We start from the raw sequence: 26,653 nt of genomic DNA on the forward strand, positions 1-26,653 counted from the left end.
ATTATATCATACCTATATTAATTTATTCTACTTTCCATCTTTACTTGATCAACATATTCTCTCTTCATATGAGTCTTACACACTTTTCCTGGTCCCCATGGCAGAAAACATGGTTTTGTACATTTCTTGAGTATTGTTGCTTTACTACCTGACTCTTACTTTCAAGTTCAAAATAAGAAGAGATTCATTGTCCCAATTGGTGCCCACCTCCTGAATGAATCAAGAGTGACCAGAGGTTGGGTCAGTTGATAATATGGTTGCAACATCTGCAATAATATGTATAAAGTTTTTGCCAGAGGGAGAAAGGAGTGGGGGACAGATTTTCTGAAAGGAAGGGAAGGATCATTTCCAAAGGAGAAAGTTCAGACAGAGAAAGCAATAGATCTTCGATGCATTAGTATTTACAAGCACTTTTCAAAGAGACCAACACATGAAAGTATTCAGTAAATACTGGTTTTCTTCATTCTCTGCTTAGCGATTTTTAGTGGCTTCAAATTACCTTAGCAGCCTTCCATATTTTTTAGTCTTTGTGTAAGTTTGTCAATTAAGGAAAGAGCTCTTAATTCCTTAAACAAATCTAACATTTATTGTCCCTTATGTCCTTTTCCTCCCTTTCTCATCTCCAACTAAGAAACTGTAGGTGGTTTCTTTGGCATAAGTTACACAGAAATTTTTCTCTAAGAGTCTGTAGAGTGTGTTGGAATTGAGTGTAATGTCTGAAGTCCACAGGATTTGTAATTAAGTTCTATTAATTTTATAATCGGGGTAAGTCGGGTTTTTCTACAGTTCAGTAGTATCTATTTCACAGCGTTGTTTCAGATATCAAGTAAGACGACTGTGAAAGAACATTGTATATGGTCAAGTGGTATTCAAATATTTTCAAGAGGCAGCAGGTCCCTAAGGTGAAATACAACATGGCAGGAAAAGCTTCAAAAGTTTGGAAAGTGTACTACAGAAGAAAAGGACAAAGAATTCTAGTCTTAGAATGTATGCAGTGCAAAACTTTCTTCTGGATAAATGGGATTTCAAGAATAAATATAACTCCTCCTTTCTTTTCACTCAATGTAAGAAATATGGAAAAAGGCCAAAATTGCTTTGAGAAGACCAAAGGTTGAAATAAAATTATGCCAACTCATCAGCTTCCTTCCCATTTGACTTAGCAAGAATGAGAGTCTCGATCAGTGGGGAAACTACTAGTTCTATTATTCTGAAGTTTTATTATGAGTTATCCCATAGAGAAATCACAGTACTAATAGCTGGAGAATTCAGGGCAATCACTATTCTTCTGGGGTCTTATTTAGTCACTAGCCACTGCAGCCACTGACTTTCAACACACTTTGAAAGGAGTTCAGGGTGGAGATCAGGAATGACATACTCTGTGCTCTGTGAAAAAGTGACAGAACAGGTCTTTGGATAGCTCGATACTTTCTGGAATTTTTATGAGCCCAAATTTTTGCATCTTCTCATACCTAGAAAAGCACTAAAATTATTAACAGAAACATCTGCTCCTCGTGACTAGAAACCTTCTGCAAAAAATATGTGCTTGATTGCATGTACCCCCCTTCACCAGTCACATATATACTGACTTCCCCTGCTACCTCTTCAGGACAGTTCCTCAGAGCTCTCTGAGATGCTGTCTCCTGGGCTATAGTCCTCATTTTGCCCCAAATAAAACTTAACTCACAACTCTCACGTTGTGCATTTTTTTTCAGTCAACAAAGTAAAAGCAGGAAATCAACCTCTATACTATGGCAGTAACATCTGTAGAATGCATAGTAGACAACTGAAGTTTAAAGTGATTTAACATCAGAGTTGGGAAAAATTTTTCTATTTGAATATTCAATGTTGTTCCAAAAAAACCCCAAGTGTTTTCTTTCAGAAAAGCAAGGGATACTTTATTTTATTTATTTCATTTTTGTCTGTGTTGGGTCTTTGTTGCTGCAGGCAGGTTTTTCTCTAGTTGTGGCCAGTGGGGACCATTGCTGTGTGCAGGCTTCTCATTGCAGTGGCTTCTCTTTTTGTGGAGCACAGGCTCTAGGCATGCGGGCTTCAGTAGTTGTGGCACACGGGCTCAACAGTTGTGGCTCGCGGGCTTAGTTGCTCCACGGCATGTGGGATCTTCCCAGACTAGGGCTCGAACCCGTGTCCCCTGCATTGGCAGGCAGATTCTTAACCACTGCACCACCAGGGAAGCCCACAAAGGATACTTTAAAGATATATAATGTAAAATGTATCACTAGACTTCAAATGTTAATTTTCAAAAATAAGTATATAATTTGAATTTAACTTATATGTGTAAATTACTAAATTCCACTTTGAACTAAAATTATTTTCAAAATTCCTTTTCTGGAATTATCGTTTAATGAGTCTTTATATGCAAGACACTTTCATTTTAATTACCATGTTTTCTTTCTACATGATAAATGAGATTTTTACAGAAGAAAAGTGACACTTTCATAAAACACTTTCGAAAATATACTCTTACAAAAACCAAACATCATTGTCACAATGATTCATAGCTCAAATCTATCCATAGGATTAAGGTTCTCATGTTTTCATGTTTTGATACTTACTTATGGGTTCTAAGTAGAGATATATTTTAATTTTCAAGAGAAATAATGTGATCTGTGAATTTTTTAAGTCGTAGCAAAGTGAAAATACACACCGTTTGACGTGAAAGAAGGTTGTTCTCTGAAGTTAATAAAGTATTGTAGCTGGACATTTTTTCCAGTTATTTGTGAGGAACTACCCAGAGTTCCTTCAGAAAAACCACATTATCTTTCAAATGCCTTTTTATAATTAAAATATAAATGAGACTTATGTAGAAGAGACTTGTGTATCCTAAAAGTAAATAAAAATGTTTGCTTCACCCTGCACTGGATTATCAGTAGACAGGCAATGTATGTATTTAGAGCACAAGGAAAACGAGAACAGTACTATTTGTATGTATATGTATTTAATATTTAATATTTCAAAAATGGGAAAATACACCGCTGTTGTCCTTTCTTGCATCTATGTTAGTGCACAGTGTCGAATGTATGTGTATATGTGTGTGGTGAAAAGGGAAATGAGACAGAAATATATTCTGTGCAAGCTTCCAGGAAACTGCTGACCTTATTATCAACCATCCTTCCTTTAAACATTCTTGTTTCTTGTCTCATTCATTTCCTGTCATTCCTTCCTTGAAATATGAAAACTATAATTTCATAAAATAAACTGTCAGAAAAATTTCTATATTATACTTTACATTCTCAGAAGCCATTGAGCACTACATAAATACAAAACATAAAGTTATAATCATCTAGAAGCAGCAGAAAAATTTCTCAGCAATCTGTGGAGATGACTTGTATTTTTCACAAATAAAAGAAGGAAAGAAGATAGTGATATATTTTTTTACCTGATCTCATGATGTTTATAGAACTCTTAAGTGAAGGCAATGCAATCCAATCATGTTTTTGAAGGCACCTAGGCAATCTATCTTTTTAATCATAAATTTGCATTTTGGTGCGATTTTTGACACAAGAATAAACTTCTGTTTCATGCCTATGTTTCCCTTAAAAATCAGACTTTCTACTTTTCCAAAGATTATAACAATTACCAAGAGGCACAACTGTTTAAGATATTAAAATGAATTACTTAGATGAATTTAGTTTTTTTTTTTTTAGAAAAAGATTTTTTATGGACTTCCCTGGCAGTCCAGTGGTTAAGACTCCACGCTTCCAATGTAGGGAATGCGGGTTCAATCCCTGGTTGGGGAGCTAAGATCCCACATGCCACGCAGCCAATAAACAAACTAATAAATAAATCGTTTTAAAAAAGGTTTTTTATACTACTTAAGCACTTGCTAAAAAGTTCAGTAGGGTCCTTGACAGCAGGGGAACACTAATAAATGTTGACCACCTAAGAGGGCATATGCTGGGCATAGCTTTCCTCATATAGTCTTTACAACTATCCTATAAAATGGTTATTATTATCCATAATTTATATCTGAGGAAGCTGTGGCTCAGTAATAATAAATTGCTCAACACAGTAAGTTGCACAAACAGTAAGTAGTAAAGCAAGATAGTAATTCAGATTTCTGTATCTCCAAAATATGTATTTATTCACAGTGTTACTGGTTCTCCAGTCTTCACATTTCTATTACTCAAGTTTCAAAAGAGAAAGAGAGAAAGAATTAGAAATACAAGATTGCCAAATTTTTCCTTTACTGAGTGTGGACATTAAAAATCAAATGAGCAATTTTCTTCTCTGCTTATGCTGAAAAATTATAGAAAAGCAGCAGGGAGGAAAGAGTACAAACCCAAACTTCATTTTCTGCAAAATAAAGAGATAAATGTAATTTTCTATAATCTGCAGATGCCAAATTAAATATAACTGCTGATGTTAAGCAGAAGTGAAAAGAAGAATAGAAACACATGAGGATGAAGTACCAAGAAAACTCAGAAACACCGCAAAAATTCACTTCCTGTTGGTGAGAGGCTCACCCTGAAATAATACATTGCCTACTTAACAGCAGATATAGGAATTGGGGTTACCAGAACTGTTTGCAGAAACCTTTCTCCACACTAATTAATTCACAGAAACAAAAACTGGGGAGATGCATAAAAATTGCATAGTTTGGCCAGGGCTGTATTTTCAGGGCCATGTTTGTTGTCTCTGTTATAACAAAAAATGTATTCTCTAGAGTGTAAAATCTTAAAAAGTGCTCTAACCCTTCCCTTCCCTTTAATACTACAAAATGTTTACTTTTCACTATCCAATCCCTGATTATTCCAGTGTCTTATTATAATAAGTAATTCTTTATACTAAAATGCTCCTGTCTTAATTACTGTGTGTTTTCTGTTGCCTGATTGGGCCCTGGGAAAGAATGAATGTTCGTATAAATGGGACCAGATTGGTCATGAATAGATAGTTCCTGGGACTGGTTAAATAGATGCATGGGGGTTTATTATACTCTTCTACTCTTGTGTATATACAGAATTCTCCATAGTAAGAAGACAGCTAAACCAGCTTTAAAAAATATGTCTGCAATGGAACATATGACTATTCATTCTACATCATAGAAAAAAAGACTGTAAAGAGTTTTGCTCAGATTTTGCCAAGAAGAAAATCTGTAACAAATTTATCCCCCAAAATTTACTTTTTAGAACTTCTTATATATCAGAATTGCAGATAAGATATGGTGGATCTAAATACACATATGTAACAGTTGAATTATTCAGGTACTCGGCATGAAACAAGCTTCACAATCAAATTAGGGTCTTTCAAGGAAGGCTAATAAAGAGAATATTTTCAAAGGTGTGGGCACTGTGACGATATTAACAGCAGAGCTGTTACCACTCTAGGACGCAAAAATATGAGGATAAGGAGCAGGTCTTAGAACCTGAAGGAGAAAGTTCTATAAAGAAGGCTACCTTGAAAAATCAAAGAGCACAACAGTCTGAGGTAACCTCTCAGAAGGTCCCTGACTTCATTCTCCTCCCTCCTTCGGGTCTCTTGAACCTAACTGGAGACCACGTGGCAAAGGACCTACCTGTTGGTCCGTACCTGTCAGTAGCCTCTGGGACACAGATCAGGGTGGAATAAGATGGAAAGTACGTATGGGGAGGTCAAGGAAAAGCTATGACACAGAGGTACAAAGACAGATACTCAAAAAGTACTTACAGTGAATAACACTGGGGTATAGAGGAAAAGAAAGGGTGAGTGAAGAGGAAGAATAAGACACATGAGATAGATCATGGTACAGAGCAGCAAATTTATAGATCTGTGTACAAAGTACACAGTACAAGGTGAGGACAATTCTGCAACCTTATAAAGATAATCACTGAAACAAGAACAAAATCCTTGTCAAAGATCAGAAATACACACTGCCAAGCAAGAAAAAGTATTGCCAAATGGTCTTTCACAGGTGTTGTAGCCACCTAGACACCTACCAGCAATATATTAGGACCCATTTTCCCACAGCCTTACAGAGCTATAAAACTTTTGAAATTTGCTGAGCTGAAAAGTAAAAAATGGTATCCTAATGTAGCCGAGCCCATTTTCTCTTCAGTAGTTTAAGATACAAGGTATATCATATACCAAATTTCTACATGTCGCTGTATCTATTATTGAACTTCCCATTTCATTTCATTGTTTTGTCTATTCATTTGCCAACATCATCTTATTATAATTACACAGGACTTTTACTATGTTTTCATGTCTGGTAGAACTAGTCTTCTCAGACTCTTTATATTTTGGGGAATTTTCCAAAACTTCATTTGTTTATTTTTCCATTTAAACTTCAGTTTGTCCAGTTAAAAAACATGCTTCCTGGGGATTTTATTGCCATTGTGGTAAGTTACAAAATAACTTAGAAAAAACAACATATTCTGAAAGCTCTGTCTTCAGAATATTGTTGCAAATGTGTATAAATTTTGAACTGCTAAGAATTTATCCTGCAGATGTGGTGCACATGTATGAAATGCTTTAAGTACATGACTATTCATTGTGACATTGTTTGTTATACCATGCCGAACACATCATAATCAAAGTCAAAAGGAAAATGACACAACGGGAAAAGTGTTGACTCCTGGCACGGAGAAAGGGTTGACCTCCCTTACACATAGTGAGATTTCTGTAAATTGTCAAGAAAAATCCTCATAACACAATAGGAAAATGGATAAAAACATGAAATGGCAGCCCATCTCCACACCAACCAAACGCAAACAAATAAACACAAACAGCCCCTAAGCAAATGAAAGCTTGCTTAAACTGACTCACATGTAAGATAAAATTAAATTAAAACTATACTATGTAAAAGTGTCAGAAAGTTTGACCTCAAACTGTTGAGGAGGCTGTGCGGAAACAGTTGCTCTCATACATTGTTGGTAGGAGTACAAACTGGCAGAGTTTCTGTGGAAGGCAATAATCAAATACCAAAATTACAAACCACATACTCTTCAACTTGATCATCTCACTCCTGGGGATGTGTCACGCAGATACACATAAATTTACCACAAATATGTATAATTATTTTTAATACAGCCATAAATTAGAAGTGATCCAAGTATCCATCTGTAGACCATTACTTAATTAAAGTATGGTACTCCATTATGCCATATAGTGAAACTGTAAAAAGAAATGTGGAATCTCTCAATAAACTGTGATGTTTTTAATGATATCTTACTAAGACAAAAGAAAAAAAGTATGTGCAATACTCACTCCAAAGAAAATGAAATACTTAGGTATAAAGCTAACAAAACATACAGAATTTATATGTTCTAACTTACAAAATGCTGGTGATAGAAAGAGGATCTAAATAAATTAAGAGACATACCATGTTTATGGTTTGGACATTCAACATAGTAAAGATACAATTCTCCCCACATTGATCTGTAGATTTAATGCAATTGCTATCAAAATTGGAAGGTATTTTATAGACATACACAAGCTTATTCTAAAATTTATGTGGAAAAGCCAGGGACCTAAACAAGCTAAGACTATTTTGATAAAGCAGAATAAAGTGGGAGAAATTTTACTATACCCAAAGTTAAGTCTTACTATAAAGCTACAGTATTCAATTTTTACTATAAAGTATTCAGTATTCAAGGCTTACTATAAAGGTACAGAACTATAAAGCTACAGTATTCCAGCTACAGTATTGGCAAAGGGGTCAACACATATATCAACAAACAGACTAGAGAACCCAGATAGAAATATAGTCAACTGATTTTTTATAAAGGTACACAGTGATTCAATGGAGGAAAGATAGTATTTTCAACTAATGGTGTTTGAACAATTAGGCACCCATAGACAAAAAAAAAAAAATCTCAACCTCAAACTCACACTTTAAGCAAAAATTAATTTGGGACATGGGATTAAATATGAAACAAAACTATAAAACTTTTAGAAAAAAATGATCAGAAGAAAATATTTAAGACCTAGCAATAAAAGATTTTAGCCTTGACACAAAAAACTCAATCCATGAAAGAAAAAATTGATAAATTAGATCTAATCAGAATTTAAAACTTTTTGAAAGCCCATGTGAAGAGGGTCAAAAGACCCACTGCAGATTGGGAGAAAATATTTGCAAGCTATATACATCAGACAGATGTCTTATATCTAGAACATGTAAAAAATTCTTAATATTTGATAGTAAACCCCCCAAGTCCAAATATTAAATGGGCAAAGACATGAACAGACATGTCTTCAGAAATAACATACACATGGCAAATAATTACATGCTAACATCACTAGACATAAAGAAAATTCAAATTAAAACCACAATGAGATATTACTACACATCTATCAGAGTAGCTAAAAGACACAGTGGTAACACCAAATGCTCGCACTCGTATGTTGTGGTGGGGATGTGAAATGGTACATCCATTCTGGAAAATAGTTTGGCAGTTTCTCATAAACCTAAACATGCATATGTCACTTCACCTAGCACTTTTACTCTTGGGTATTATCCCAGAGAAATGAAAACTTACGTTAACATAAGTGTTCATAATGTTCTTAAATGTTCATAGCAGCTTTACATTTGTAATAGCCAAAAGTTAGAAACAACCCAATGTCCTTCAATAGAAGAATGGCTAAACAAACCAAGGGACATGTTTATTGTGAAAACCAAAGCAGTCAGAAGAAACTAACGGCTGATACATGCAGCCACTTGGATGAATCTGAAGGTGATAATGCTGAGTGAAAAAGCCTATCTCAAAAGGTATATATGTAAGTTTCTACGTATATAACATTTTCAAAATGAAATTTTAAAGATAGAGAACAGATTAATGATTGCCAGATTTCACTAATTTTACCCAAATACATGTAAAACTGGTGAAATCTAAATATGCCCTGTAGATTGCACCAATGTCAATTTCCTGGCTTCAATATTGTGTTAAAGCTATGCAACATGTTACCACTGGGTAAACTGGAAGAATGGTACGAGGGACCATCCTATACATTTTTTGCTACTTTCAGTGCATCGATAATCATTTATATATTTTTATATGAATACAAATATATTTCATATATTATTTCATATATATTTATCAAAATCATTTCAAAATGGCAATGTGAAGAATTATGTGTATAATATGCTATTTTTTGTGGAAAAGGGGAGAGGGGAAATAACATATATTTGTTTTTGCTTACGTATCCATAAAGTAACTACAAAAGCATACTAATGACAGTGATTGCCTGAATGTTTGTAGGTTGGGGGAACCGTGGCAAATAGGAGACAGATGTAGAAAGACATATATATATATATTTTTTTACATTTTGAACCATGTTAATCTATTTCTTATTTTAAAAAGTAAATAATTATTATTCTAGGCATAAAAATAATTATAATGACCATCATTCATAAAAGAACACAACACCAAAAAATTTGAATGACATAACCTTGGATGTAGGTCAGGTATTCAAATTTAATTATTGTTACTTCATTAAAATTTTATTTCATTGTTATTTGTCTTATCTCTGTGGATTTAAGGAAACTTGACCACTGGTCAGGGCTGGTCTTGAAAATAACACTCAGAAAACCCTGCATTCATTCACACCAATGTCACCCAGGTGCCAAAATGAATCTCTTTTTGATTTGCAGTACTGTAGCTTCAGCATACGCAAAGCATTGTTCTTTTGGACTTTAGAAACAGGAAAAACAAAGAGATCCTTTAAATAACCTCCACAAATTGAAATAGAATATGCCTCTGTGCTTTAGTGTTCCTTGGGAAATAGACTTATGTGGTACAAGTTGTACATTTCCCAAAAAGAAAACAAAGAACAAGAGAAAAGCAAATTTCAAAACTCAAAAGAATTTTTGGAAACAGGCAAGAGCAAATGAGGAGCCTAAGTAAAAAATGCGCAGGCAGCCTCTAAGCACAATTTATTAATGCAGCAAATAAAAGTAAAATGCCAGCCACCTCAGATACTGATGGAAATCAATAAATGTCAATGTGCATAGTGCTGCTATGATGGAAATCTCTGCTTTTTTATTTATCTGCTACAACAGAGAAAAGGGAAAGTTGGTAACTTAGGCCAATAAAATATTAAAGATACTCTGAGGTTATTCACATTCAAAACTGCAATTACCTGCTAAGTTAAAGGGCCATTTTTCTAGGTATCTAAGCTTTATGTATCAAAGCTAATTTTATTTATTTAGCCACACCACAGGGTTTGTGGGGTCTTAGCTCCCTGACGAGGGATTGAACCCACGCCCTCCACAGTGAAAGTGCAGAGTCTTAACCACTGGACAGCCAGGGAGTTCCCAAAGTTAATCTTAACATTAGCTGTCTATGCGTTTACTTTTCTCATTGCTTCTTTCAATATATGTACAAAGCAGTGATCAGTTTAGCCGACATTTATAGGAGAAAGGAACAGACTTTAAGAAACTATGAAAGCAAATTTAAGAGCTCTAAATTCATGTTGTTGTTTTTTAAGTACACATGGGAACACACAGATGTGTTAGCAATTGGACAATCTATCATTATTGGGGAAAGGCAAATGTCTTGAATTTCAATGGCAGCAACCCAGTGAGGCCAGAGGGTCTACAGGAAGGGTGCTCTGAAGAGGGAACATGTCTGGGAACAGAGTCTCCCTCTGTACACACTTGCTTCCATTGAGACCATTGTCATCACTAGCAGGTCTTCCAAGTTTGGGGACGTTCAAAGCAAGTATTCAAATGATAATAGCTGACCTCTCTGGCCTGGTCAGTTGTCACCCATACCAGTTTGGCCCATGCTCTCATTCCTCTTCCCTTTCTGCTCAAATGTCCCCTTATTAAAGGGGCCTTCCTTGGTACTCCTAACTGAAAAAGCACACCACTGTGTATCACGCAGTTTTCTTCCCAGCACTATCACCACTGCCTATTTTATATTTACTTGGTTATTGTCTCAATCCCCTCAGGAATGTCAGCTCCATAAGGACAGGGATTGGACAGTTTGATTCAATTCTGTGTACCCAGTATCTGGAAAAGCAATAACTCGGTAAGTCCTTCTACTTAAACCTCACAATGATTCTGTAAGTAAATGGATGTTAAAAATAACTGGGTTCCCCAAAGTTACCCGTTTGATCAGGGGGAAATTTTATGACTGAAAGCCATATCTCTGAGTTCTAAATTCTATGTTTTTTTCCAGCATATCACGCAGCTTCTCATTTTGATACTGTGAATTACTATAAATCTGGAAATTCTCATCAAGCCTTTGTGGAAATGGGGCATTGTGAAAAGTAAGTGTCCACCTAAAAAGAGCATGTACGTTTTTTATTAGTTTGTTATATAATTCCTCCTTCATGTGCACAAGCAAAAACCTTTTTTTTTTCCAGAAACACAGAAAAATATTTAAGTATACTTATAATTAAGAATAATATGGAAACAGGGGTGGGATAGGGAGGGTGGGAGGGAGGGAGACGCAAGAGGGAAGAGATATGGGAACATATGTATATGTATAACTGATTCACTTTGTTGTAAAGCAGAAACTAACACACCATTTTCAAGCACTTATACTCCAATAAAGATGTTAAAAAAAAAAAGAATAATATGGAAACAAAAAAAAAGGTGTCACTTTTCTGGATAAATTTAGATGCTAATGCAAGGACATTAACAAATCAATGAAATTAACTGCAACTATTTAACAATTTACTAAACATTTATAGAGTATCTTTTATAGGTCAGAACCTCTGCTAAGGCCATGGAGTTATAAAGATAAATAAATAATAATCCACGTCCTTAAAAGTGTTAAATCCACTTCAAGATATAGACATATAAGTAAAAATACAATATAATGGAATCAGAGGCTTTTGTAAGTTGTTGGGAGAGCAAAGGGAATCAGTAACCAGTTCTGCCTGGGAGCATCAAACAGAATTGCAGTTTGAGCTGCATCTTGGAAGATAAGTAGACATTCCCAGGTCCAATAGCTAGAGGGAGTAGCAAATATATGGAGTTGGGAAATGATATGTGTATTTCAAGGACTAGGACATTTAATATGTCGGGCATCAGGTACATTGAGAAGGTACAGCTGGAGATGGGACTGTCAAAGGGCATAGCAATACCACCTAAATGTTCTTAAGAAGATTCAGTGAGATGATGCATGTAAAACCATCAGCATAGTGCCTCACTATGTACTGAATAAATGCTGGCGCTTGGAATGGAATGGAGGAATCGAGATTTTTTATATATCCACAATTCCAAAAGAAAAAAATGTCTCTTGGTATAAAAATAAATCCATTGTTTATCAAATAAAATTCTTTATTGGGGTCCCCATGTGTTTAGAAATGGCATGCATATTACTTACACAGAGCAGTATTCAAAACCAGGGAATCCAGATAGCAATCTCATCTGATGTTTTCAGCAAGAACCGATATACGTGACAGGGAGTTTAAGAAGTAATGAAGCAATCCTGTATTTAGAACCAGCCGTGATACGGACTTCACTTGCTTGAATAGCAGGCTGATTTTACAGAGAAGAGGGTGTGAGTTTGATTTCTTTTTTCATAACTCATGACTTCAATCCTTAGGGAAATGACAAGATAATTTAATTCTCAAACACTCATTTGGGAGTGTCAATGATAAATGATTGGAAATATTGCTGCTCCCATCACACTGCTTTTCTTATTGGTTCTTGCCTCTGTACTTCTTCTCCTCTTCACTCAGCCCCAAGGAGCGAACTTGATATTGGAGCGATAAAGCTTGTCACAATAAACGTAATCTTCTGTCACAATCTTTCTCTTTTTCCCCTTTTCTATTGTTTCCCCCTAAAAAAATCTTCAGTTTGATCCCTGCATGGCAACTTCATACTTCTGTATGACTGAGGGACAACAGGAATTAATTCCACTGTTTGTTCCAGTCAGCACAAGAAAATTGTAATTTTCCTTGTCACTGCATCTTACAATCTCCTAATGAGCAGCTCTGATGCTGGGCTATTGAATTACACAATAAACAAAAAATTCCCATCATTTAACATTTGTTCAAAGACTCTGCTGTGGGTCCACGAGAGGAGAAAGAAGAGAAATGTGCACGTATCCAGTGAATTCAATCAATGCAAACTGCAAATTTAATTATTCAGGCTATCAAAATCTGTTGTTGTTACTGTTATTGTATTAATGCCTAAATTATTTGAAAAAAATTATCCTAACCTTACACGAAAGCTTGTCCTTTGTTGACATAAATGTGCCTAACAAAAAAATGATTTTGTATTCTAACTGAAGAATTGTTTGTTTTGCAAATGAGTAAAGGGAGATACTTGGGCTAGTTATGTTTGTCTGAAAGGATGTAAGGGCTTTATTACATAGAACAAGGATCAGAAACCTTTATCTTTGGGGCCAGACTGAGGTCTTATGCCCATAAAAGTCTACTGTCTCTACCTCTGGACCTATGAACTCCCAACCCACATGGCTGCAGCCAGGATTCCCAGCAGGCTCTCCCTCACCACAATTCCCACTGAATATCAGGGACTCGGTGGGAAGGACAGAAGAGCCAAGAGCCAGAACAATGCCTGCCTTCTGGGGGGCGTGGCCTTCCCACCCTAACTCCTGCCAAGCATCCTTCCTGCTTTAGGTTTCCCTCCATAAGACGCATTTAGTTCATCATAACCTCATCCCTTCAGAAAAATCTTCCTTCACCATCCTGTGCAAAAGTACAGGAGGCATTTCTAGAAGGAAAATGTGATCCCACGAAGGACCAGTGTATGGAAATTTGTTTTGAAAACATTAATGACAATGGAAGCACAATTGTGCAGAAAGCAAAGAAAATGAGGTTGCCCATTTAACTTTGCTTTCTGGTGCTGAGAGGTATTTGGCTCTTAAAGTACCATGACCTTTAATTGTGAACTTTCCTGTTGAAAATCTTCTTAGAATGTATTAGTGTACTTTTCATCCTGAGTATGTAATATCACTTAGCCTTTTCTGATGATTCAGCATCTTGCAGTAGTTTGTTAAGAACAGATAGGCAGTTTCTCTTTTAAGGTAACACATTTTTCTTTCACTTGTATGCTTTTAACTAAAAGACTTTTAGGAAACTATGTGGTTGAAAAATATTTTACTAAGCATTATCCTGCAAGGTGAAACATTCATTCATTCATTCTTCATGCATTCATTTACTGAGCACTTAAGTAGTTCCTACAAAGTGCAAAGCACTGTGCTAGGCTCTGGAATGCAATGGTGAAGAACACTAAAACCTCTAAGAAAGGAAGAACGTGCAGGCCAAGTTCACCTTATATTCTCTTAAGATACTGTTGAACACTCCCGAAAACCCATTTGTAGACCTGCAGCATTACCATCCACATGGCATGTGGTAGAAAGACTGCAAACACAGCATAAATGCAAGACAAATACTGCCATCTGGAAGAATCCGAAAAGATTCTCAAAGGTGACCGGGACTTAAAGGATGAAGAAGAGGAGGGGTTTGGCATTTCAACCACATTTTTCAATAACCCTACATTTTCTTGCTCTCTGTTAACAATTATTCTTAACTTTCTGGGGAGCCCCATAAAGGAGCTAATAAAAAATGTTAATATATTTGTATATCCATATACCTATACATGCACACACACAACCTCTTCTTTATCAATGGACACAGGTTGCTTCCATATCTTGACTGTTGTAAATAATGCTGCAATGAACATAATGGTGAATATAGCTTCTCAAATTAGTGTTTTTGTTTTCTTCAGAAAGATACCCAACAGTGGAATTGCTGGATTGTATGGTAGTTTTACTTTTACTTTTTTCAGTAACCTCCATACTGTTTTCTATTGTGGCTGTACCAATTTACATTTCGATTAACGGTGCACAAGGGTACTCTTTTCTCCACACCTCTACCAATACTTGTTATTTCTTATCTTTTTGTTGTTAACCATCTGATGTCTTTTTGTGAGGTTGTAGTTCATTGTGACTTTGATTTGCATTTCCCTGATGATAAGTAATGTTGAGCATCTTTTCATGTGCCTGTTGGCCATCTGTATGTCTTCTTAGTAAGAATGTCTCTTCAGGTCCTCAGCCCGTTTTTTAATGGGGTTGTTTGATTTTTTGATATTGAGTTGTAAGTGTTCTTTGTATATTTTGGATATTAATTCGTTATCAGATATATCACCTGTTAATATCTTCTTCCATTCTGTCAGTGGCCTTGTTGTTTTGTTGATAATTTCCTTTGCTGTGCAAATGTTTTTTAGTTTGGTGAAAATTATTTATGTATTTTTGGTTTTGTTTCCCTTACCAGAAGAGACATATCCAAAAAACTATTGCTAAGATAAATATCAAAGAGCATACTGCCAATGTTTTCTTCTAGGAGTTTTATGGATTTAGGTCTTACATTTTAGTTGTTAGTCCATTTAGAGTTTATTTTTGCATATAGTGTGAGAAAGTAGTCCAGTTTGATTCATTTGCATGTAGCTGCCTAGTTTTCCCAACACCATTTATATAAGAGCCTGTCTTTTCCCCATTGTGTATTCTTGCATTCTTTGCCATAGATTAACTGTCCATATATGTGTGGGTTCATTTCTGGTCTCTTTAATATGTTCCATTGATTTATGTGTTTCTTTTGTGCCAGCACCATACTGTTTTAATTACTGTAGCTTCGGAGAATTGTTTGAAATCAGGGGGCAGGGTATACCTCTAGCTTTGTTCTTCTTTCTCAATATTGTTTTGGCCATTCAGGATCTTTTGTGTTCCCATACAAATTTTAGAATTATTTGTTCTAGTTCTTTGAAAAAAGTCATTGGTGTTATGATAGGGATTGTATTGAATCTGTAGATTGCCTATGCTCCATTTAATAATATTAATTCTTCCAATTCATGAGCATGGTATATGTTTCCATATGTTTGTGTTAATTTCAATTTGTTTTGATAATATCTTATGGTTTGCAAAGCACAGGTCTCTCACCTCCTTGGTTAAATTTACTCTTAGGTATTTTATTCTTTTGATGCAATTATAAATGGGATTGTTTTCTTAATTTCTCTTTCTGCTAATTCATTGTTAGTGTAAAGAAATATAACCAAAAAAAAAAAAAAGAAAGAAAGAAATATAACCAATTTCTGTATATTAATTTTGTATCCTGAAACTTTACTGAAATATTTATTGTTTCTAATAGTTTTTTGTTGGTGTCTAAGATCTTCTATATATAGTATCATGTCATCTGCAAACAGTGACATTTTATGTATTCCTTTCCAATTTGTATTTCTTACAATTTTTTTTCTTGTTTGATTACTGTGGCTAGAATATCCAGTACTATGTTGAAAACAAGTGGTGAGAATGGGCAGCCTTTTCTTATTCCTGATCTTAGAGAAAATGCTTTCAGATTTTCACTATTGAGCATGATGTTGGCTGTGGGTTAGTCATATGTGGCCTTTACTATATTGAGGTATGTTCCCTTATTACCCACTTTTTTGAGATTTTTATTATAAATGGATGTTGAATTCTGCCAAAAGCTTTTTCTGCATCTATTGAGATGATCATGTGATTTTTATCCTTCCGTTTGTTAATGTGGTGTACTGAACTGATTGATTTGTGGATATTGAATTATCCTTGGATCTCTGAGATAAATCCCACTTGATCATGGTGTATGAGCTTTTTCATGTGTTGTTAAATTTGGTTTGCTAATATTTTGTTGAGGATTTTTGCATTTATATTCATCAGTGATATTGGCCTGTATTTTTTTTTATTGTGGTGTCTTTATCTGGTTTCATTATCAGGGTGATGCTGGTCTTATAGAATGAGTTTGGAGGTGATTTTCCTCTTCAATTTTCTGGAAAAGTTTGATAAGGATAAGTGTTAACTCTTCTTTAAATGTTTGGTAGAATTTACCTGTGAAGCCCTCTGTTCCTGGACTTTTGTTTGTTAGGAGTTTTTTGATTACTGATTCAATGTCACTACTGGTAATCATTCTATTCATATTCTTTATTTCTTCTTAATTCAGTCTTGGGAGATTGTATGTTTCCAGGAATTCATCCATTTTTCTAGTTGTTCCAATTTGTAGGCATAGAATTGTTTGTAGTAGTATCTTTGATCCTTTGCATTTCTGTGGTGTCAGTTGTAACTTCTCTCTCATTTCTGACTTTATTTATTTGAGTCCTCTCTTTTTTTTTTATTAGTTGGTCTAAAGCTTTTTTAACTTTGTTCATCTTTTCAAAGAACCACCTCTTAGTTTCATTGATCCTTTCTCCTGTTAATTTAGTCTCTTTATTTCTATTCCGATCAATATAATTTCCTTCCTTCTACTAACTTTGGGGTTTTTTTTTGTTCTTCCTTTTCTTGTTTTTTTATGTGTAAGGTTAAGTCACTTATTTAAGATTTTTCTTATTTCCTGAGGTAGGCTTGTTTTGCTCTAATTTTCCTCTTTGAACTGCTTTTGCTAAATCCCATACATTTTGGAATGTTGTATTTCCATTTTTATTTAACTCAAGGTATTTCTTTATTTTCTCTTTGACTTTTCAATGACCCCACTGGTTGCTTAGTGGCAGATTGTTTTGATTCCACATGTTTGTTTTTTCCACTTTTTTTTGTAGTTGATATCTGGTCTTATGCACTTGCAGTCAGAAAGGATGCTTGCTATGATTTCAGTCTTCTTAAATTTACTGAGACATGTTTTGTGGCCTAACATGTGATCTATCCCAGAGAATGCCCTATGTACATTTGAAAAGAATGTGTATTCTGCTTTGGAATGGAATTTTTTATATATATATATTCCATCTGATCTAATGTGTCATTTAAGGCCAGTATTTCCTTATTGTATTTTTATGTGGATGATCTGTCCATTGATATATGTGAGCGTTAAAGTCTCTTCCAATTATTCTGTTACTTTCAATTTCTCCCTTTATGTTTGTTAATATTTGCTTTATGTATTTATGTGCTTCTACGTTGGATACATATATATTTACAATGTTATATTTTCTTGTTGGATTGATCCCTTTATCATCATGTGATGTCCTTCTTTGTCTCTTGTTACAGACTTTTTTTTTTTTTTTTTTTTTTTTGCGGTACATGGGCCTCTCACTGCTGTGGCCTCTCCCATTGCAGAGCACAGGCTCCAGACGCGCAGGCTCAGCGGCCATGGCTCACGGGCCCAGCCGCTCTGCGGCATGTGGGATCCTCCCGGACCGGGGCACAAACCCACGTCCCCTGCATCAGCAGGCAGACCCCCAACCACTGCGCCACCAGGGAAGCCCCAGACTTTGTTTTAAAGTCTATTCTGGCCTTTTAGTTGTGCTGCCCACAGTCATGGGCCACTCTCCAGTGGTGTCTGATCCCCATGTACTCCTCTCCCCCACACTGCCACTGACATGATGCTGTCCTGCAGCCTGGCCTGCACCTGCTTCTGCTCAGCACCATTGCCTTTGACACTATCGTGATGGCCAGCCACAGCTGGCTTACGTCGGGTGACAATATCCGCATGTTCTCACTGTGATGGTGATATTTTCACAAGGGTGGCTACAGCAGGTCTTACAAGGATGGCTGCCAGATCGTCATGATGTACGTGTGGGGAAGGGGAGCTGCCACCAAGCCTTTCTGCAGCTTTATCATCCTGGTCATCTGTTTCATCCTCTCCTTCTTTGCCCTCTGTGGATCCCAAATGCTTTGTCCGTCTGAGACTGAATAGTGGCCTCCTGGCCCTGGCTGCTGTATTCCAGATCATCTCCCTTGTAATTTACCATGTGACGTACACCTAGACTTTCAACCTCATACCAACCCTCCTGTCACTACATCTATAACTGGGCCTAAGTCTTCAGATGGGCAGCCACAATTATCCTGATGGCTGTGCTTTCTTCTGTTTCCTTCCCAATTATGAAGGTGGCCTCCAGGGAAATGCCAAGCCCAGGTATTTGTACACATCCACCTAAGTTGGGAAATGAGCAGAAGAAAATCACTGCTACTGAGATGGACTACAAAGAAACTGTTTTCCTCAGAATAATTTGAACTTATTTTTATGGCAATGCTCATAGAGTTAAACTAGGCAAAGTGCTAAAATAATTTGGGAGAAAATGTTTCTTAAATGGTGTTATAGTTTTATATTCATATTTTACATGTGTCTTGTAGAGTTAAACAAGACTTACTCTTTTAACTAATTATCTATAATATGCCAATATTTTCTTATAACTATCTATACCATTTATACTGCATTTGTAAAAGAATGTGAATATTAAACATACCAATTTATAAGGTAAAAATAAGAAGGCTTCAGAAATTTGAGTAAACTAATCAAGTTTTTGTTTTTCCCGGATGGAATGGACTAGGTCTATTAAGCACTAAGGAAAAGAGGGAGATATTAGTAAAAATTGTTAGTGACCCAATATTCTAAAAGAAGTACAATAAATAAATATTTTTCAAGCCTCCAGCTATTTAAAGAAGCAAAAATATTTCTTAAATGTGTATTATTTGTGAGAATTTCTAATTAATAACCTTAACAATTGACTTCTTTCTAAGCTTCATGTTAACTTGATATTGCATTGAGGAAAGTATTTTTTTCATGGCCATAGCCTGTTGCAGTAGCAAGGCCTCCTTCAGTAGTAAAATTTTAAGATAAAACTTTCTCATTTAAAGTGGTTTATAGGGTTGGAGTGTGGGAAAATGCTATACCAATAAATCTGTACTGTTTTGTGTGTGTGTGTGTGTGTGTGTGTGTGTGTGTGTATTTAGTACAAGAATAGATGAGATTGAAAGATGGACTGGTCATGACTGATGGATAGGATTAGGCTGTTCAGTAAAGCATCAGGGGTCGGTTCCTATAACAAAAGTAACATTAAAAAAGGCTAAAGAGAAGAAATGGCTTGAATTTTTTATCTTAGTTTTGACTGGGCTCTAATCGTATAGACACAGCTTCTAATAGATTGCAACTATAAGCAAAAACTTAATCTAGTTAAAAACCTGGTTTTCCTTGACAAAGAGATTTTTAAAATCTGATGCAAAACATACAACAGGAGAATTCAGGGATGTGAGATTTATCTGAATGGCAAATATATGATACACCATATGGATTTTTTTTACCGTTTGTACTTACATAATGAAAACAATTCATTTTATATATCAAATTATTATTTTATAAGTTGTAAGAGTGAGCAGTTGTAGTTTTCAATATGAACTTTCCCCAATAAAACAAGTGTTCTAATCTTGAACATAAATAAATAAAGTCTATTTTATCTGATATAAGTATCATTACCCCAGATTTCTTTTCCTTTCTATTTGCATGGAATACCTTTTCCATCCTCTCACTTTCAGTCTGTGTGTGTCTTTAGATCTGCAGTGAGCATCTTGTAGGCAGCATATATATCAGTCTTGATTTTTTATCCACTCAGCCACTCCATGTCTTTTGATTGGAGCATTAGTTCATTTACATTTAAGGTAATTATTGATAGGCATGTACTTATTGCCATTTTGCTCACTGTTTTCTGCTTGATTTTGTAGTTATTTTTTGTTCCCTTCTTCTTCTTCTGCTCTCTCCCCTGCTCGCTCCCCTTGTGATTTGATGACTATAGTTAGTCTTACGTTTGGATTCCTTTCCTTTTGTTGTGTTGTTGTTATATAGTTTTGTTATATAGCTTTGGTTGGTGATTACCATGAGGTTCATATATAATAACCTGTGTATATATGTGATTATTTTAAGTTAATGGTCCCTTAAGTTCAAAAACATTCTAACTACCCTTCATACTTACTCTCCCCATGTTCAATGTTTTCAACATATTTTACATTTTTTGTTTGGTGTATCCCTTTACTTATTGTGGATAGAGATGATTTTACTATTTTTGTCTTATAACCTCCCTATTAGCTTTATGAGTTGTTGATCTACTACATTTACTGTGTGCTTGTCTTTACCTATGAGATTTTGTTTTTGTAATTTTTGTATTTCTAGTTGTGGTCTTTTCTTTTCAGCTTAGAGAAATTCTTTGAACATTTCTTATAATGCCAGCTTAGTGGTGCTGAGCTCTTGTATATTTTGCTTATGTGTAAAATTATTTATCTGTATTTCCAATCTGAATGACAGCCTTGCTGGATAGAATATTCTTGTTTGTAGGGTTTTTTTTTTCTTTTACCACTTTGAATATTTTGTGCCACACCATTCTGGCATGCAGAATTTCTCCTTAAGAGTTGGCTGATTGTCTTATGGGAATTCCCTTGTACTTAACTAGCTGCTTTTCTCTCAACCCTTTGAGAATTCTCCCTTTGTCTTTAAGATTCTCCCTTTATCTTTAATTTTTGCCGTTTTAATTATAATGTATCTTGGTGTGGACTCTTTGGGTTCATCTTGCTTTGAACTCTCTGTTTTTCTCAGACCTGGATGTCTGTTTCTTTTCTCAGATTATGGATGTTTTCAACTATTATTTCTTCCAATAAGTTCTCCACCTCTTTCTCTCTCTCTTCTACTGGGACCTCTAGAATGTGAATGTTAGTACACTTGATATTGTCCCAAAAGTCTCTAAAATTATCTTCATTTTTTAAAAAGTCTTTTTTCTTTTCTGCTTGGGTGGTTTCCACTACTCTGTCTTCTAGTTTACTGATCCATTCCTCTGCATCATCTAATTTACTGTTGATGCCTTCTAGTGTATTTTTTATTTCAGTTAATGTAGTCCTCAGCTCTGTATAGTTATTCTTTATAGTTTCTAAATCTTTGTTAAACTTTTCACTGTGTTCATCAATTCTTCCTTGAGTTCATTGTGCATCTTTATGATCATTACCTTGAACTCTTTATTGGATAGATTGCTTATCTCCACTTTGCTTAGTTCTTCTGAAGTTTTGTCTTGTTCTTTTGTTTGGAACATATTCTTCTCCCACCTCATTTTGTGTAATTCTCTGTGTTTGTTTCTATGTATTTGGTAGATAGGTTACATTTCCTAATCTTGGAGAAGTGACCTTATGTAGGAGATGTCCTATGGGCCCAGCAGCTCACTTCCTTCTGGCCACTAGAGATATATGCTCTAGGGGTGCCCTCTATGTGGGCTGTATGCACCTTTCTATAGTGGAAGAGCCAACTACTATGCATGTGCTGGTAGGTGGGGCTGGCCCTTGGCTAGTTGGCTGCCAGGCCCCGCCTCATTCAGTGGCTGCTGACCCACTAGTAGGTGGGTCTGTGTCCTGGCATGGCTGGTAAAGGGCCTGGGGGTGGAGGGCAAGGGCTGGGGCTGCTGTCAGCCCACTGGCAGGCAGGACTGTGTCCTGAGGCAGCTTCCTGAGGGACTGGTGGGTCCTGGAGCTGGTGCCAGCCTGCCAGAGGATGGGTCCAGGTTCTGGCATGACTGGCTTCTTGGCCCAGGGGTCCCAGGACTGTTGCTGGCTTGCTGGTAGGAAGGTAACCCCCTGGTACTAACCAGATCGAGAAAGGACACTGAAATGGAGTGTCCTTGTGGTAGAATGAACACCCTAAAAAATGCTGCTGTCAGTATCTTTGTCTCCAGGGGGTATCCCAGTGGCTTCCTTCCTCTCCAAGATCAACAGATGTATCTGACCCAGGCTTCTTTCAAATTGCTGCCTCTGCACTGGAACTCAGAACATGTGAGATTTTGTGTTTGCCCTTTAAAAGTGGAGTCTCTGTGTCCTACAGACTTCTGGGTCTCCTATATGCAAGCCCTGCTGGCTTTCAAAGCCAGACATTCTGGGGTTTTGTCTTCCTGGTGCAGGACCCCTGGGCTGGGGACCCTGATGTGGGGCTCATACCCCTCACTCTTTGGGGAGAATCTCTGCAATTGTGATTATCCTCTTGTTTGTGGAAGTGTGAATCTTGGTTATACCTTGTCTTTGCCCCTCTTACCTGTCTTGTTTCGGTTCCTTCTTTTGATCTAAAATAGGTCATAGGTATCATTTCTTAAAGGTAGGGGAGGGAACTCCTTCGTGAATGAAAACAATCTGGCCAGTCCATCCTCCCTGCTGCGTTAGACTGCGGCAGTTGCTATAGCAAATATCTGTGTTTAATGAATATCACCAAGTAACACAAGGAATCAAAGATGAAAACAGACTTGATTACATGCAGACTAAGTGACCTTTAAAATTATTTCATTGCTTCTGGACAGTGGTTTGGGTTATTGTGGACAAATAGCTACTCAGTAGATACTTGTGGTACTTAAGGCTGCATCTACATGAGGCCAGGAAAGCCCCCTCCATGTGTCTGCCAGAGTCTTTCCTCTTAGAAATACACACCAGCTAGCCACCTTTAATATGGAGAAACCCACAGTGAGCATTAAGAAGCACAGCAAGACAGCTTATATGTGCTCAGTTCTATTTTTCTAGCTGAATACAGTGATATATTTACCATCCCAAATTATTTTTTCTTCCGGCAAACTTGAATGTTCATGGTATCTAAAATAATCAAAAATCTTACAGAAATACACAGTACAAAATGCAACCATACTGTTAACTAAAACTATGAAGAAGGTAAGTTTTGTTTTCAATAATCTCTTAAATTTCACTCTTCCCCTGGGGCCCTCACATGACTGCTTGTGACATGCTGCTATTCTTTTTTGTCTATCGAGAAGTATTTGAGTTATAGCTCAAAACTAGTCCTTTCTTATCCCCTAATATTCAAAAATCAGATTATTTTAATGTTCTGGGCTCCAACAATCTACAGCACTCAGAAACTCATTTACATTAAGGTGTAAAGGACTGATGGCTAATGGAATGTGATAAAACTTCAAGAAGTATTTATATTTTAAAACAAAGGAAATGACTCCTTAATTAATAAACATCAGGCAGGAAACAGGGTAAGTTTTCTAGAATCTCTTAAATCCCAGCATAAAATTGATTTGCGATAGCAACAATAAAACTGGTTCCAAATCATAAGTCTGTACAGTTCTCACTTTCAACAATAAAAGGGATCACAATAATGAATGGTCCAAAACATTCACGGTTTCCAGCAGAACTACAGATGTTGGCAACTTCCTTCCTTGGATGTCTGAGTGACCCGAGATCTTACATGTAACTTATACGTGCTGTTGTATGCCTAGTGTCTATTAGACTGATTGCATCAGGCTTAAAGAGTCTTCCATTTGAAGAACTTGCAGTAAAATATTTTTTCCTCCTCAGGAAAAAGAAAAACAACAAAAGGGATTTTACCAACACGGAAGCATAGCATATAATATCAGACCCTCGCTCCTAAAGACAGGAAAGGAAGCTGACAGAATAGAATACTAAGTTCTACTGAGCTATCACATTGCTCCAAGAACTGTCTCAGATGTCTGCACTTATTATATAATGCAATCTTAAAATCTTTTCAAGAGGGACATATTAGCCCTATTTTAGGTATAGGAAAACTGACATTTACAGAGATTAAATAGCATGTTCCAAATTGCATACTAATAAGGAGAAAAAAGCAGAAGTTTAAACAGTTTTTCTGACTCAAAATTCCATGGTCTCTGGATAGACACCTCGCTTATTCTGTCTGAACAGAGGGAATCCAGTCAACAACTACCATGTTTTAAGCACTCTCTGGACTGAGCACTGCCACATGGCAGCTTGTTTAATCCTCATCACGAATCTGTGGACAAGACACTATTTGGCCCACATTAACACATGAAGAAATGAATGCTCAGTGTGCTAAAGGTCACAGAACTGGCAAGTGGTAAATCTGGAATTTGAGCCAAGGTCACCCTGGGTCTAGATTCTAATTCCAAATTTACCAAAGTTTCTATGCTGTGTATTTTTTGTTTCAACCAAAAATGGGGGATGATACTCAAAGACATAGGGCAAAAAGTATTTGGGGCAGAATTTTCTCCAATTTACATATCTTTTTTATCCAAAACAGAGGAGATTCCACAGCCCATACTCACTATTGTAATGTTTGCTCCTTGATGGAAGCAAATTTTTTCTTTTATGTCTGGTCTCAAGGAAGCAAATTTTTTCTTTTAAGTCTAGTCTAAGTGTTTTGGTTTTATGTCAGTTTTGTGAATACTGATAAGTTTTTGTCTCCAGGATTTACTGCTTTTGTTGTTAGCGGTAGTGTTTTAGAATTCTGGGGACAGATACAGAGGGGAGAGGAAAACAATGAAAGGTAAAGCTCTTGGCAAAGAGGGGCTGTGATAATAACACACACAATTTAAAAACAGAGAAAAAATAGCATTAATTTAAAAGTTTTATCTATATAATGAGAAAACAACCCTAATACCTGAAAATATCCTGTTACTTGCCTGAATTTACTTTTCACTCAGAAATTTGACTCCATGTAAAAATAGGCATATGTCTCAAGTACCCAAGTTTTTGACATATGTATATAGCTCAGTAACTTTCCATAAAAGGGAAATACCTCCTGCCATGCATTACTCATCACAGCCAAAGCATTTATATTTAATACTGCCAAATCCAGCAGTTTAAATGTACCTTTTTATCCATACCAGCTCCCTTGGAAGAGGTCAGGGGCCAGGATGTGTTCCCTGGCTGGTCAAGGTTGTAGTCAGACAGGGAGAGACAAGAGTTTGGGAGGAGACCAAGAAGGAAACCTGGGTTCCCTAGACACAACACTCAACTTACAAATAAACCCTTAAAGTTCTATTCTACTTTACTGTTTCAGATTAGCATTTAGAAAATGCTCTTCTCAAAGACTAACTGAAACAGACCTGATAATACATCTCCTTTCCAAGTATACTGATACAAATTATTCAACTGGGGCTGCTGCCATAATTCTCTAAATCACAGAACTGGATGAAATTGTTGTAATACCTTGTTCATGATAATGATTGTGATGATGAGAACATAAAAAAATAATACCCAATTCACGATAGTGTTATAAGGTCTAATGGGGGAGGGTGGTTATTTAAAGTATGTGGCACAGAGTAAGGCCTCAATAATGCTACTTCCTCCCCAATCTCTTTTCAAGTGAAGCAGTTAAATTCCCAGCAACATGTCTGGAATCCAACTCTAAGCATCAGGGTTACACATGGAAGAGATGGAAGACTTTGAACTATGTCTTGTAATGTAGAATGAAAACCTAGTTGGATACTGACACTACTCGTTTCATTTTAAACACTCAAGCAATAAATAAATAAATAAATAAATAAATAAATAGAAGACAGGATCCTTTGTGGAGTATCCTTTGATTCTTGTTCCCAGCCTAGGCTTAGGAAACTCAACAGTGTCTCCAGTTGAATGGGTGGGTACTAAGAAATTGACAAACATTTCTCACAAATAGTTTAAATTACTGTCACTGAAAAAAACAAAAAAATCACAAAATATTTTGGAAATAAAAAATGGGGAAGGGTTTTCCCTGGAATCAAAAGGCTGCTAGATCACTGCTCTAGGATATTGTCTCTAAACTATAATAAGAATAAAATATAATAGATGGAAAGCACAGAGCTTTCACCTTTGACTATATAGTTACTTGTGTTTACAAAAGATGAACTCTATATAATATGTAAGTGTGTACGTGTCTCTGTGTGTTAACAGACGGAATCCAACTGGGCTTACTAAGTGAAACAGATTACAAGGAAATCATGCCGTTTGCCATATGCTCATAATTGTTATTTCTTTCCTTTATTTGTTGTTTTATCATTTGTTTTGTATTTTTAATTAATTCATTTTTTTTTTTTTTAACAGAAGACAAAGCCCTTATTTGGAAGTGATGTAAAAACAAAGGACTGAATCTGAGAGTCATGCTTTGCTGATCAAGATCCAGAAGTAAGCTGTTTGTTTTAGGGTAGACAGGATTTGAAGCACCCGGGGGAGAGCATGTAAGGGGAAGCATTCAACAACTTCTGAAGCTGAGACATGAATAC

General features: G+C 36.1%; 1 pseudogene; it reads left to right on the forward strand.

Annotated features, from left to right (window-relative positions):
• Positions 1 to 11,963: 11,963 nt before the first annotated feature.
• LOC102986449 (p53 apoptosis effector related to PMP-22-like) lies at positions 11,964 to 18,805 on the forward strand (annotated as a pseudogene).
• The last annotated feature ends 7,848 nt before the right edge of the window (positions 18,806 to 26,653 follow it).

This window comes from Physeter macrocephalus, chromosome 10, assembly GCF_002837175.3.
Source record: "Physeter macrocephalus isolate SW-GA chromosome 10, ASM283717v5, whole genome shotgun sequence".
NCBI lineage: Eukaryota > Metazoa > Chordata > Mammalia > Artiodactyla > Physeteridae > Physeter > Physeter macrocephalus.